Below are 16,209 nucleotides of genomic sequence, written 5' to 3' on the forward strand. Positions count from 1 at the left end.
TTTGTAAGAGTCGGGAGTCTGGAAGACACCCACAACTTCTAAGCTTCATCACACGAGCAGCCTGGCTGTCAACAGAAGGTAATAACTCAGGAAGTACCTCCATACAGAGGGACCCAAGGGAATCCATACAGAAGGATGGTGTATTGTTGGTATGTTCCCAAATGATGAATCATGACACCAAGTTTAGTGCAAGTACAGAAGCTGGACTGTTGGTAGGTTGTTGGTTCAGATATATGGACTGACTGGCAAAATCCGCTGGAGAGAGACGTATTAGTACAGCTCTATGTGGTCCCAGTACTGCTGTCATGATACCAGTGAGTAATTTGCTCCAGAGGAGATGCTGTGGTTTTACTGGGCATCCCCTGGGTATCAGTGCCCAACTAAGAATCTATTCAAAACAATTAATGTTTTTAAAATGTTAATATATTAACATGGATGAGACTGGACGCAAGCAGAGCAATCTACATAGCTGTCTAAACATCACAAACAGGACACACACGCCAGATGATTGATTAATAGTTTCTTCCTAGAACAGTTAAGTATCGGTGCAAACAATGGCTGTAGGCAGCATCCTCCCTGTGGGTGGGGACCTAATCAACTACACAATAGTTTATTATTAGACATGAACACCCATCCACACAATTTCAGAATGAACTCGGTGAGTAGCTCGAAGGATAAACACAAAGGTGTAAACACGCTGTCAATTAAATGCACACTGTACATTGTGCAATGTCAGGCAACTTTCCACAGACAGGCTGAGCAAGGAAGACCTGATTGGTAAGCACCAGACCTCCTGAAGTGCTCTTGAGCAAGACTGGACATTATATTACCTATGTAAATATGTGTATTGTTACTACAGTGTATGAAGTGACACATTGTACTGTGGATAAAGCAGATGGAGTAATCTGACACTTATCAGCTGAGTTTACATTAAGTCATGTTTCAGTCCAAAAAAACAGCAGAATATAGTTGAAAATGACTGTCAGAGTTTCCTATAGCTTACAGGCATGTCTTCAAATTTCTTCAAACTGTTTGTCCAGCCATCAGTCCCAAACCCAAAGACATTTAGTCTCACATCATGCAAGACTAAGAAGAACAAAAGAAAAAGAAAAAAAAATCAGATATGAGGAAGCTGGAGCACTAAAATATGGCATTTTTGCATAAACAATTAAGGATAATAATAAGGATTAACATGCTATCAAAATATATGAATAGTTTCAGCTCTAATAAACTTACACAGGTTGATGCACCATATGATGAAGTTTCCTTTGTTGACTTTGGTACTTTACATTAGGCTACTGCATATAGCCCATAAGCCATAGGTTATACTGTAGGACACTTACTGCCACATTTTTGAACAATAACACATGCATGCATTACATTACAGTGACCATATCATGCAGTTGTAAAAAAAAAAAAAAAGACTATAAATTCCCTATTTGGAATATAACACCCAGAAACATAAGACACAATGAATGTCACAGGCAATCTCTCAGTCCCTACAGGAATAGAACGGATGTTTTACTACGTCCTCCTCACCGTGCGCACTGTCCGGTCTGGAGACTGGCACTCTCTACTTTATGAATGGATGGGTGTGGCACTGGTGACTAGCAATGAGGCTGTCGTCACTACGCTCGTTGATAGGCGCTGGCGTGCTCTCGGTGAAGGCTGGACTGGAGTGAGTGAAACATAACTGGGCTCTGCCACAGCTCTGGAGAGACAACGAGAGAAGGAAAGGGGAGGAGAGGAGAGAGAGCGCGCGAGAGAGAGTGAGAGAGATAGATAGAGAGAGAGAGAGAGACACAGACAGACAGACAGAGAGACGGCGGCGTCAGTCCACTCCCCAGCGAGGACTAAACTTCAGGCGAAAATTTTGGTGAGACAGTGGACGTGGATAAAAGCAAACAGTATTATTAGTATTGTTTTAATTAGGGAGTAAACAAATCAAATTAATAGAAGTCATTAGAGATGAGATTAGATGAGATCGGACGGATGTAGATGAGGATGAAATGCACGCGAACTGATCACAATTCGTGGAAAAATGCGTCTGTATCGAATCAGCATCGCTGTGTTAAAAACAAACAGACAGACAAAAGAAAGTCAAGGAAAGGGTCCCCTCCTCCATGTGCTCCCTCCTTGTAGGTGTGACAGAAACAACAAAGGGACGTGGAAAAAACTCGCATCAGGACCACAGCCGGACAACAGCCCGGACAGATCCCAGAGCACAATAGCGGAGGAGGAGGAAGAGGAGGAAGGGGGCCTGCAAAACAAGAGCATGTCTGCAGGTTTTGCAATATGCAGCAGTCTTCATGTAATTACATTCCTCCTGGCGTCTCTCGGCTCCAACAGTCGGGAGTGTTTTTCTTCTGTCAGTTCTGGCAGATCTTCACCAAACACGCGCATTTAGAAACGAAGCCGATAATTTGAGGGCGTTCAAGTCCAGGCTGAAACGAAAAAACAAACAAACAAAAAAAAAAAAAAAAATTGAGTTATGGTTACTAGATCATGTCATCCAGAGGAATGCCCTGAAGTGATCGCATGTGTTTTGTGCCTTTTGTGCAGTTTAATGGGGAGAAGCGAGAGACGAGCGCAGCCCAGAATAAACTGAAGGGAGAGGAGCAGTGGAGAGGTGTGAACTGAGAGTGGACGTCGAGGGGGAAGAGTCCAGAACTGATTCCAGAGGTGCATGTCTTTCAAAGGTAGGATCCGCAGGGATTATTACACGTACTTTGTGTTTTAACTTGTGATTTAAACTGTGTAGCGGTATGCAATGCAGGCACCATGTGGATAGATAGGATTGTGAGGGGTTGCATAACGGTTCAGTTAGTTTGGATGGTTCTCAGTCTGGTTTTGAACTTCTGCTCTGGTCGGATTTGTTAAGCTTTTATTTTGGAGACGTCTAAAGGCGTCTTCTGCATTGGACTGTCATTTACTTCGTGAAGTTTGCGTGAATAAAACGCTACTTTTGTTTTTATGATTAATGCTTAAGCCGGTCCCGGAGTAAAAAGTAGCCTATAGTTTATAAAATGGGTGTGTCACTTTTTATCAGCCCAATACAAAATCTGCACAAAATTGATAAAAGCCACGTGGTTTCTCTCCAAAAGGGGAAGTTATGTATATTTTTGGTAAATTAGCTTTTATTGACTGTTAAGCTTCGACTCCCTTTTCTTTTTAAAGTTTTGAGATATGGACTTAAAACGACATTTTTCTACCACACAGTGTTACAATGTGGAATACAAGTAATTACATTGAAGAAAAAGGCAATGCAAATGGATTTTTTATTTATTTATTTTTTTACAAAAATCCTTAAACTGAATAAAATTCCAAACACTATACTATTCTATTCTATACAGTATGCAGTCAATATTATAACGATTCTTCTCAAACAGTGGTGTCAATACTTAAATTTTGACCATAAGCACCTTGTGTATGTATCTCCCTGTGGTAATGTATTTTTTAAAAAAAAGGCTGGATTAGATGGCTATGTCTGCTGCACACTACTTTAATCTGGTTCTTTTTGGTGGTACAGTAATCAAAACAGCAAATCAGAGTGTGCTTGTCAAAAGTCTTGCCTTTCTGGCTTAAATACAGAACTAGATACCACCTGCATCCATGAGTCCAGCTTGAAGGCATAGCTCTGGGATGGAGTCACAGAGTCACTGGCTACTGCAGTTACTGGCTGTGTCTCAAATCGTGTACTTCCATACTCGCACTTGCTATTTTGAGTGCATAAATGTGTTCACACTGACAATTATGGCAACATGCAGTGCACTCTGGATGGTAGAATCAAAATGGTCAAAAAGTTGAGTGTAAAACAATGGATACTTCTCACCCTCAACGGTCGCCATCTTGGCTGGGGGAGGGACCCCCAATGTATTTTGAAAGTTGTGGAGATGACGGCTGAGGAAGGAAGGTTACACATGTCGTCAGTGTAGATGGTGGCCTCATTTCCATGTCGCATGAAACTGCGGTCACACACAGGACAGTAAAACATTAATTCTCAAGTCACTTGCTCAAAGAAGGCAGTGGAAATTTTGGCGGGCGACAATCTCAGTCAAATGTTGCTATCGTCATTTCCGGTAAGTGCACAACGGCAGTGTTTGAATTAGGTACTGCCCAAAGTATCTGATTTGAGACACAGTAACTGTATGTGCTAAAGCACAAAAAGGCCAAAGCATGGATGGAAAGTTGGGATCTGTAACAGCAGCCAAAACCATGATGGTTACCAACCACACTAACAATGCCTACAACAGTCAAATATTTCCTGATTTTTTTTCTATTCCCTTTGCTTTATTTTTCCTATTCTGTGAGCAGAGAGGAGATGGTGGGGGTGGGGGTGGGGGTGGGTGGTCTGATACAGTTGACATCAGTTCCTCCACTCTGTCCCGCTCCTCTGTGTTTTTTTATCAGCTGAGGAATTTGAACCATTCTTCCTTTGGGGTGAGGCCTGTCCCTCTGTCTGCCCCTGCTCTAAGGAGTAGGTTGTCTCCGAGGGAGGCTGGAAGTGTGTGTGTGTGTGTGTGTGTGTGTGTGTGTGTACACGTGTATATGTGTGTGTGGGTACTGGGGCTTTCCAGTTAGGCTGCACACCAAACATTCCTGGCTGCTGGATGGCCGACTAGTGGGCCAAGTCCACACAGCTGGGAGTCATATAAGAAGCTGTGTCTTTGTGTGAGTTGAGTAATATCACACACACACATACACACACGCACACACACTCACACACACACACACACACACACCACACACACACACACCACACACACACACACACACACTCTCACTGCTAAAGCCAGGATCACAGGTAAAAGGACCCAAATACAAACTCACAAGCAGAGTAAATCACATTTAGTCCCAGGCTGAACAATCTATGAGGTGCAGGTAAGAGCTGAAGTGGGGAGGATGTGAGTGTGTGAGGATTGACAGAGCAGACAGGTGAATGGGAGGTGAGAGGAGAACCATGGCTTGAGCGGAATTAGGAAGGAGTTGGGAGCAAGGGCCAAGTGGAACCGAGTGGCAGGCTCTCACACACATGCGAAATACACACACATACAGAGTCTGCTTGTAGCCCACACCTCCCCTTCAACTGGATTCAGAATAACTGGGGTGCTGTGAGATATGTGCATGGGTGGGATAGTGTGTATTGTTTGTACAGGCATTCACACATAGAAAATGAGGGGGAAAAAAAGAGACTGACAGAGACTCACAGTCATTGTACAACAGTGTCTTCTTCTCTTACCAGCACCACATGATGTTTGTCCTCTTAAGTAAGTTTGGGAGAGAGTGAAAGAGAGAGAGAGAGGGAGAGAGAAGCGAGTGATTGTGCTGGTGATGGCAACTGTACAGTTTGTTTCTCTCTTATTGGCTGCCTCTTTGGTTGTTTTTTAAACAGGGTGTCAGTGAGCAAAGAATGTGTATGCAAGAGCAGAAAGCAGAGTGGGGGAGCAAGGGGAAAGTTAAGGAAGATAGGACTCCTGAGAAGACAAGAGAAGAGAAGAAAAGAGAAGAGAAGAGAAGAAAGAAGGAGACGGATATGAATACGAGCAAGAGTACGAGAAACTGAGTGGAGAGTAGAGAGAAGGGAGGAAAAAGGAGTTACAGATCCTGAGGAAGAGGGACACGAAGGGGTTTTGGCTGAGGGGAAATTAGAGCAGGGCAGGCTAGGGGGGTGAGAAAGACAAGTAGAGATTGAGAAAGAGAGCAAGAGAGAGGGAGAGTATGTCAGGCACTAGACTGCATATGACAGTAAACATGATAAATCAGAGAGCAAAAGAAACTGCCTGAACCCTCTTTGCCAACTCCCTCTACTAAGTTTGAACCGAAAAATGGTAAAGAAAGGATTCAAATAGAGGAAATTAAAATAGAAACAATTAACCCCTAGGGACAGCCTGAAAAAGCTTTTGTTACCGTAACTTCTCAGACAAAAAAAACTCAACTCTTTTAGAACTACTTTTTTTGAACATCTGTGTTAACTTCCTCTAATGTGGTAATCCGCTGCCCTGTGTCACTAGTGCTCTCCCACTCTCTGTTTTGACTGTATGTGTGTGTGAGTGAGTGTGTCTCTGCAGCTGAATTACAATGAGCAAACACATGTCATTATTAGTCTGGTCCACTAAACAATAAAAATAATGTTAATATAAAATCAAACACGAGTGTTTTTTACATACACTCCACACATACCAACATGTCTGTGTCACATGATGTCATGTATGCAGGGAGTAAAACACACCTTTACAAGGCCAGACAGAACATGTGTGATGGAATGTGTGTGTGTGTGTGTGTGTGTGTGTGTGTGTGTGTGTGCGTGTATGATAAGAAGGTGTTGTCTTGCCAGTGAGGAGAGGACAGGGCAGGGCCTGACCAAGAGGGCGAGAGGAGATAAAAGAGCCAGTTCATTTCAGGCTGGGTGCCCTCGTCTGGTTGCGGCCGCTCAGACAGGTCCGAGCTGGGCTGAGGCCAGGGTCTGTCCAGAGTTCCAGGGTGGCTTCACTGATAGGGAGGTGTATTACACAACCTCACTATTGACAGAATATGGGGAAAGAGTTGTGGGTCAAAGGTTTTTACGCAGAGAGAATTTTTTCAATTTTGGTTGTATTCAGTGCTTTTGGAATTAAATTAATGACGAAAAGGACACCATTTTGTTTCTGTGTCTCTAAAAAGTATAAGTCTACCTCAGGAACTCAGTTTTAGCAGTTGTGTCTTGCCTTAAACAAACTTTTTCCAAGTGTCACCTCATGTCTCTGGCACAGCTTGGTTGCTTGGTCGTAGCTCTTTTCTATTTATGTTTGTGCCTGTGTGCTTTTGTGTGTGGCTGTATCATTGCAACAGATACATCTTTACGAGCATCTGCGTGATTATGCGTGCATATTTTTTCGTACGTGTGCAACTCTGTATGCAATTTGATTCCCGGGTGTCTCTTTCTATAGCATCTGCTCCTCTCATTTGTGGCAGAAAGCCGATCCTCTTGGGTGAATTGGCTCCATAGTCATATGACTGAGAAAATGCCAACTAGGTATTCAAGTGAGTGTGCTGCAATCACAGATTACATTTCACACCATAGGAGGTTGTCCGAAGGTTTTATACCAGTAGTTACTGGTTGTTGTGTGTTTGTGGGTGTGTGGATTCTGGGGTACTAGCATGGTTTGATGGGTGTGGTTGTCTCCTTGCATCCTACACACACACACACACACACACACACACACACACACACACACACACACACACACACACACACACACCACCTCCACCACCAGCCACTTCCCATGTTTGTATGGATCCAAACAGCCCCATATGTCTGGCTCCTGCGTTGTTCACACGCAGTGGAAATCTCTAGCGTCTCTCGTTTTCAGCGCCTGCGAGCCTTGGCTGTCTGTCTCCTTATCTTCCTGTTTGTTTTCACGTCTTGTCCGCCTGTCTATCCACCTTGCCTTCCTGTAATAACAACAAGTCACATCCCATCACACACACTATTTGGCGGCTGTGGCTTTCATTAACTGAGAATTAAGAAAACCCCAATTAGCACCTTCAGCAACATCAGTGATTGGCTGTGCCTTGGTGTGTGAGAGAGCAGAGTGAGGATGAGAGAGGGAGAGCTTGTTCACAGTTTTATTTTTCTTGCCCGCCCATGAGAGGCGCTGAAAAAAGAAGTTCTGGGAGGTGTTTGCTTTCATGTCATTTTAGCTCCTTCAGAAGTTGATTGCTGGTGTTAATGGGACACATGAATGTGATGGAGAACAATGGTTACACCCTGGTTTGTCTGTGACCATAGCTGCTGCTGCAGTGCTGTGACAGTTTGTGGCTTTCATTGCTCCCAGAAAGCATCTCATTTCTAGGAATACATTTCCCTTTTACACTGGTCCCTACCGTGCCTTTCCCACACCCTTACAGCATCACAGGGATGCATCCAAAAATCGTGCAATGCTCCCAAACTAATTACCAAGACGTATACAGACACAATGACTCACACAATGAGGCATATGAACTCCTTGCAAACCCCTTGATATAGACATAAACACATTGACACATGCATATGCTCTCTGCCTGTCTTCGTGTCTCTGTCTCTCTGAGCTGGAGGCTTTAAACTAATCTGTAGTGCGAGAAACACCCAAGGGTGCCATTCTTGCTAATCAGGGTCAGACCAGTTTCAGTGTTGGCCAAACCACTCTTGAAACCACAGGATTTTAATCTGTGATTGTGTGTGTGCTCATGTGGTCGTATGTGTCACGAGGAGAAGGTGTTTCCCTTTACATTTGTTTTTGTACATACACATTGTTCTGTTTTTAACCACCCACATTCCATTTGATTGAGGACTGCCTCATTTGTGCAGTTTCAGGAGGCTGATGCAACCTGACTGACACTCTCTCTCTCTCTCTCTCTCTCTAGCTCTCACACACACGGACACACACACACACATGCACTGGAATGGATGAATCAGATACTATAACTGAGGGTAGCAAGTTGCAAATGAGAACTCTGTCATCATCATCCCAGTCAGTGTGTGTCTGTCTCTCCAGTCTCTGTGGTTTGCTCCCACATGGAAATCTGAAATCGACTCACCACATGTTATGTGGTGTGGTCAGCCATTTGCAGTTTGGATGTATTTTTAGTAATTGCATACTTCAAGAACCTTTCCCTTGATTTAAACAAAGTGAAGGAAAAACTTAATAAAAACTTAGAAGTCAGGTTAGTTTCCTGCTTGTGTGTGCAGTGCCCAACCCTCATGGATTTACAAGACCCCGAATGTACAGTCGCAGTGGTCAAACAGTGGTCAAACATTTCATTCCATTCCAATTCATTTCATTACAAAATTACAGGATACAAAATATTTCGCCTTCTGCTGCAAAAAAAGTATCTTACTGAAGCACAACTCAAGTTTTTCATAATCATCCGGCCAGAAGAACTTAACATAAATAGAGTATTGTCTATGTCCTACGTCTACATTCTCTTCTTCACCCAACTCACACAAAGTCTGTCCTTCTTTGGAGTGCTGCTGAACGCAACTGTCCACATAATGGTAGCTATTCTTCATGATGCAACATGTTCATAATTTTTGTTTATACCATTTATCAACAGACCATCTTCCTCTCTTCCTGAGAAACATTTTGCTCCTTTTCTCCTGAATATCACAAAGAGTGACCTGTCAGGATTTCAACTCATTAGTCCAGTGATGGCCAAGTGTCTCACTTAAATATCTTTTTAGCGAGTCTCTCCTCAGACATCTTCACAGGACTATTCCAAAGCTGAAGCATTTGACATTTGTGTGTGATGTGTGGAGGTTCCCATCCCATATCTCCACTAATGGCCACAGTTGAAGTAAATTTATGGACCCCTCCCAACCCCCGAAAAAAAAAATCAAATAGCTCTATGATGTACAGTGTTAAAAGCTGTGTTCATGGAAACCTTTAAACACCAGAAGCGTTGTCAGACACAGGACACTTTGTAAATCTATTGTGGTCAAACAAGGACAGACAATTTTTAAATTGCTGTGCAGTATGACAATGAAATAATCTCTCTTGCTCTCTCTCTCTCTTCTGTTTCTGACTAGAATACATCACCCTTATTTTAATATAAATATTTAATCAATATCATCAATATCATTCCTATTTAATACCATGTGCTACTTAATACAGATGCATTTCTCAACAGAGGTCATGTTCTGCAGAAATATTGACTTCTTGAGTGTTGTTATGCCCCATTACTGCCCTGCGCTTTACTTCCACCTCGACGCAGTGATCCGTAATACAGTGGGGACATACTGTAGATCTATACTAAACGGTTAAAAGCCATATAGAATTGTACAGGTCATTTTGAGGTAAGTGTAGATTACATTTTGTGTACACATTGCCAGAGTACCTCAGTGTGTTTCATCTGAACATTTCTCTGGTCTGAGTGACCTCTGTTCACAAGTGGTTAGGATTAGCTGGGATCAACAGTAATGCACCATCCGAAAGAGCTTCCACACCCTTGCCCCTTGCCCTTATTCAAATGATTAAAGCATGTGTGGCTGTGCTGCAGCTTGGCTAGTGAATGACATGTGGTCACAGTGTGCAGTGACTATTGTGTGCCGGTTGTATCACCAGGCCACCGCGAAGCAGTGCGGAAATAACCGGACACCATTATAGATTTTTCCATCACACTATTTTAGGATGGCTACTGTGCATAGTGTATCATCTATGTGTGTGTGTGTGTGTGTGTGTGTGTGTGTGTGTGTGTGTGTGTCGTCTCGTTTAACAATATCCCAACAATTAGAGATGCATATTGACCTCCATCCTGACAGATTCAAGCAGTATTTAGGATATTACATTCCACTGCTGTCAGGTGGAAATTGTGTCTCTACATTTGGTGATTTCTGTGTTTTCAGGCCAACTGAAGGATTACACGGCTCCTCTACTCTCAGGTTTATAAAACCCATTCAGTGCTCAATTGAATGAAATCAAAATTGCATTGCCATTGAGATAAATGCATTGCAGCTTTGCTCTGGATGTGAGATGCAAGGTTTTCACCTCACAACAGGTTTGTTACTGTTTGTGCGAGTGCAATACAATATGAGGAACTCAGCAGCACAAATGAATAAACACGCAGGCTATTTGAAGTAAACACAACAAAGGGCCTTCCTGCTCTACCTCGACTTTCGGTAATGTGGTTTATTTGTCTGTCTGTGTCTCAGTCTGTCCGTGATTTTTTTTTACACTCCTGTTCTTTCCTCCTCTTCATTTGCACCTCTCTATTTCTGTATCTGTGAGCAACAGCATGTTTTAAATAGAGGAAGATGGATACTGGAATACCCTGACACCAATATAGATGTTTCAAATTGTAAAAAACTGGAAGTGAAGCATATCTGATGTTTGGGCTTTACATTAAACACAACAAATTTGCAAAAATCCCTTGAATTTGATTTGAAGAGTTCTGAAGTAAGATTCTTTACAAATATCTTACATAAACAAAGTATCAAATATGACAATTGCATATCCTAAGAATATTAATACGGACATGCTGTATCTTTGATAAACCATCTGATCAGCTGATTCAGGCTGTAGTTTTCAAGGCCTAAAGAGCAGTGTTTTTTTAACTTGAGGGGCGGGACCCTCCAAAAAAGGGATTGCAGAATAAATCTGGAGATAATTAGTGGGATAGGACAACAGAAAAAAACATATATATATATTTTAAATTTCCTTAAGCCTCTAAAAGTTATTCAGGTAAAACCATTAAACTCTTTAGTTTAACTGATCAAAACTGGTGGGGGAGGTGCCAGGTGGACTTCGCTTCATTTTAGGGATTCACAAGCCAAAAAGGTTGGGACCTTCTGCTGTATAGTACTTTGCAGAGAGTGATGGTCTGATGTACTGACTGTGTGCAGTGTGATCTCGGCGGGGCTGCAGCTATGCTTCTCTGTGCCAGACTGAAGTCCAGAGGTGTTTGACTTGGCTTCACTCTATGTTTGATCAGGCTGTTTCTGGAATACTGACTGAACTGTGCTGAGGCCAAATGCATCTCTCTTCTCTCAGTTTAAGCATTTTTCCTTTGCTCCTCCTCCTGGCTGCTGCCACGATACTCCGAAATTTGAACAGTTTCACATTAATGTACATTTTTTAATTCTTAAACCAAGCAATATGTCCCTTTCCCATGCAAGAAAATACAACACAACAAACAGAGAACATTTTATCTCTTTCTGTCATGTAGTTCTTGAGAGGAATGAGAGCTCCATTTGCCCTCCTTCACCTTTTCCTGTTTGTTGTCCAATTTCAACCCCGGTTCAAAGTTTACTCTGATACATCCTCACCAGACTGTGAGAGTGGCTACGGACCTGTCTGAGGTTCACAGAGGTTACCGACATTCCCAACATCACCACAGATAGCAGCCAGGTGTCAGTGTCCAGTGATGGATTGCATGTAACTTTGCAAAGATCTCCTGGCAGATTACAAATTACAGTACTTGCTGACCACCCATTGATTTGCCATTAATGGGTTTGTCAATAACGCTTTTAAATGTACCTTATGGTGTACAGTGCTCTAGAGCATGCTAGCCATATTGGTAATCTATCTGCATTGAAACAGAATGAAGGCATCTGCTTTCTACTGGGTCAGTTGAGGATTACATAGAGGAAATGTTCCCCCTAAACATGATTGAAGAATATTAAATGCTATCACAGCAAACAGCAATTTACAATCTATCTTGTATTTTTATTGTTTGGGGCTGAGTCTCTTATTCCTGCAAAGCATGGCCTAAATTGTTTTTTGACAGTAACAGGGCAGGCACAGTGAATTGTAATAGCAAATTGTTTTTCAGCTGCCCAACAGGTCACCATTAAACACCAGACTTTAGTCTCAGTCATTTGAATTAAAAAGAATATTCAATTTCATACTTGAGCATTTCACATTCAGAAGTTATCCATAAAAAGAAAATCCATCATAGAGTTGGAACCATACTAAAGTGGAGGATGCTTTAGTTTAACATGTGGGGTTTCCTCTTTTACATGGGCTAAAAAAAGGGTAATTCTCATATCCTATCCATTTATCTTTTCCTTCCATTTATGTAATTTATTCTTTCCTTTCCCCTATCACCATATTAATTAACATTAAGGAACAAAATATGCTATTTAAGACACTTTGCACATAGTCCATGACAAGCGCCTCCCTGATCCCTGCTGATGGATTAACTGAAGGACATATTAAGAAGTTACTAGGGAGTATAGCTGGAAGATTAAATCATTTTCAAACTGACTTTGAACCCATTGGACGTGTGTATCCGGGGAGTAAGTGTTAAAAATCTAATCAGAGGTGACACAGAGAAAATGTTCAGTGGATTACACTTGTTAGATTTGTTAAGAGGCATGATATAGCAGAGATGTTTGACATCTGTGAGTCAGAATCCCACCACCATGTACTGATCCTGGGTCTGTTCTTTGTTCTTGAGTGTAATCTTCAGGCTCAGCTTTGGTCTCAGTTTTTTACTGGTGAACTCTTTATTGCAAACCCATGTATCATTCATATTTCCCATAGGGATTTTAAACTGGACCCACTAGTCTTCCTAAAAGATCACATCAGGCTCTCAGTCTCTCTATTTTCTCTCTGTGGTTGTAGTCTTGAGCTGCTTAGGCAGTCCATGTCCTTATAAGCTAGGACCTGATGATGCTACTTCCCGTGCTAACCTAAATTCTGTCCTCACTTTCGTGACTTTGCTCTCACTCTGGTCCTACATTCCCTTCCTTCCTGATCTCCGTCCCCATTTCCCTATCTGTGTCTGTCTCATTCCTCAACCTGATTCTTGCACTTCTCCCTGACGTAATTTCTAGCATGGCCCTTGACCTAGGCACCTAGCTCTTCTTCATCCCTATAATGCCCTCAAACCTGCACAGCCATTGAATCCACCAAGCCCCTAACTGGCTCAGCACTGACTTACCATGGAAATTAAAGTAATCTTTCACTTTGCTGAAACCTTAGCTCCACTATAGTGCCGCCTTATGAGTCAACCAGCCACTGGGATCCATAGGAAATCTCAGTAAATCACTGTGTGGATATTTTCATGCGTTTTTTTTCTTTCCATTGGCTTCTAATGTTGGCGAGCCAAAGCCATAAACTTGTGCTCAAACACGACACAACCTGCACCACCGAAAGGCATATCCCTCATGTTCTGAAGACATGCTTAGGCTCAAGAGGTGCAAATTTTCCTGCAAAGTGAACTATCACTTTAAGAGTTTTTACCAGCAGCTGAAGAGAGCCTTAATAAGATTAGCCCTGGCACTTGACAGCCACAGCTTAAGAGGCACCTCTACTGACCTGTGTGTCTCTATCCAGCAGAGAGTGTGCATGTGTATTTGTTTAAGTGTGTGTGCATGTGATTTTAAGGTCGTGTTTGTTTGTTTTAAGTGTAAAAACTGAGTTTTTATGGGTGCATGTATGTCTTTTATGTGTGTTTACGTGAACATGGGCATAGCAAGACATGCTTGTGCAACCTCAGCCATCTCAAGTTAGAATGCACACAGTATATTATAACTTCCAGAAGACTTGTGCCACTCAGGAATTTAAAGCATCCATTTAACCTGTCAATCCCTCAAAACCCCTTGTCCACCTTTTCTACCCCAAGGCACTCTCCTGTCACAGGTTGTCGTTTTGGATGAAAAGGGCTTAAACTTACAGGCAAAGATTTTAACCCAACAACAAAACAATTCATCAAACGCAAAGCTCATGGAATCACTGGAATTTCTCACTAACGTCTTTACCTACTTAGCACTTAGAGATGTGCTTAAGGCAATGCCAAGGACACCATACCCACAGGGAAGCTGGAGCTAGTTAGGGACAGTGAGGAATATGCAGCACTGTTCTTGTTCACCCCAGGCATCACTTTGCCAAAGCCAGGCACCTCATTGTTAAACATTTAAGTTGGCATTAATATCATAATCAGAGGTCTGTTTATCCTCAGGCAGACAGCAGGCAGTTAAGGACCAGCTCAACCCCCCTTGCTCCATGCCCCCTTCCTTTGCTCATGCCACCCTCCATCCTTCTCTTTTGTTCAACTATTCCCACCTCTATCCAGGACCACTTTACATTCCCAACATATTCCACCATCATGGCCTATCATCACCAGCACAGACTTGACCTGATCATACATCAGTATTGTAGTCATGTGAACACTTATCCACAACCGAGGAGTCAGAATTACAAACGGATGTCATTCCACATGCTGTAGCAATGTGGGAATAATAGCTAATGAAGTACTGTATATTAACAGTTTAACAGTTTTATCTCCAATCACATGTTTGGGAAGCTGCAGACACGGTTTAACAGCTCATAAATCATCATACCTCATTCAGCTTTATGACTTTTCCTAATTTTATGACCGCAGCTTAACTATGATTAGATGACTGCTGTTTAAAGATTATACAATGAATTATAGATACATTCAGAACCATGATTTGATACAATAATATTATGTGACTCCAAGATTGGTTTTGAGGCCATACCTGACTCAGTATAAGTTTGGAGCTTCCCAAAAAAAATGAAGGCGAAACCAACAAAATATGAGGTTTAGTAACCTTGTGTATTTGGTGTGGGATTTTGCCACAGCCTTTTTGACATGTAGGAAATTAAGCCTTCATACTAAGATTTTCCAAATGGAATCTGTTTTTACAAGGCATAAACCATGAGGATGTATGTCTTTCCAATTCGATTCAATAGCTTCTGGCTGCTGCACTGCAGCTTTTTGCTCCAGTGTAGTGCTTTTCTTTTTCTGTTGTGAGCCATGGAGTGATATAGCTTCATTAGGATATAATAAGCCAACAACAGCTGGCCACACACATGGTGTTTTCCAACTGACCGTTGATAAGACAATCTACTGATAACTTTGCAAGTAAACAGTAACCCCAGCCTCTCTTTCTCTTCCACTCTGTCTGTCTCTTTCTGTACTTTCTCTCAGGCCTTATCTGGTGTTGAATGTTTTTCTCTTAAACTCACACTCTGCTAACATGCCCATCACCCATTGCCAAATAGGCCTGCTGTTACAAAACACACTCCGTTTCATGCCAAGGTGCTGGCTCTGGCAACACATCTCAGCCACTTGTCCATGTCAAAGTGTGTGTGTGTGTGTATGAGAGAGAAAGAAAGAAGGAGAGAGATTAAAAGTGTGAAGAATAAAAGATTCAGAGTCAGAGACATAGATGTGTATCTGTGTATTTGTTTGTTTTCTACAATTTTTTACCACTGATTATTCAGGAATGCCAATTTCCCACAAGCTCGTTTTACTTAAGCCGCTAGTCATTCCATTCTCATTCTTGACCTTTGACCTCTGAATTTTCGTCCCAGGGGGACAAATTGAAATTCCAGTTTTTGGTTTTTTTTCTTGTTGTGCTGCAAAACAAAAATGTCTGCCAAAACCTTCCTGCCAAACAAACAAGCTGATGATCTCATACTGTGGATCTACATATGTACATGTGGTGTGTAATATTTGTTCATGTGTGTGTGTGTGTGTGTGTGTGTGTCAGGGCTGAAGGTAGAATTTAATCTCTGATACTGTTATCAGTTCCATGGTGCTGGAGAACTGCTTAGAAGACCCACTGCAGCTCTGACCTACTTGTGTCAGCGTACGGAGCTGTATGTTTTCCATTGAGTGTGTGTGTGTGTGAGTGTGTGTGTGTGTGTGTGTGCGTATGTGTGTGTGTATGTATGTGTGTGTTTGTGAGCACGTTTGTTAGTGTGTTTGAGGCGAACTCTCTGT

At 42.2% G+C, this 16,209-nt stretch overlaps 1 protein-coding gene across 2 annotated transcripts in view; it reads left to right on the forward strand.

Moving 5' to 3' along the window:
* The first annotated feature begins 1,696 nt into the window (after positions 1-1,696).
* rhobtb4 (Rho related BTB domain containing 4) overlaps positions 1,697-16,209 on the forward strand; it is a 42,949-nt gene continuing 28,436 nt past the window's right edge. The window contains exons 1-2 of one of the 2 annotated variants that reach the window (XM_056375582.1): positions 1,697-1,876; positions 2,563-2,699. The gene's annotated coding sequence lies outside the window, so the exon portion shown is untranslated. The other variant, XM_056375583.1, reaches the window with a different exon arrangement.

Source organism: Seriola aureovittata, chromosome 5 (assembly GCF_021018895.1).
Source record: "Seriola aureovittata isolate HTS-2021-v1 ecotype China chromosome 5, ASM2101889v1, whole genome shotgun sequence".
Classification (NCBI taxonomy): domain Eukaryota; kingdom Metazoa; phylum Chordata; class Actinopteri; order Carangiformes; family Carangidae; genus Seriola; species Seriola aureovittata.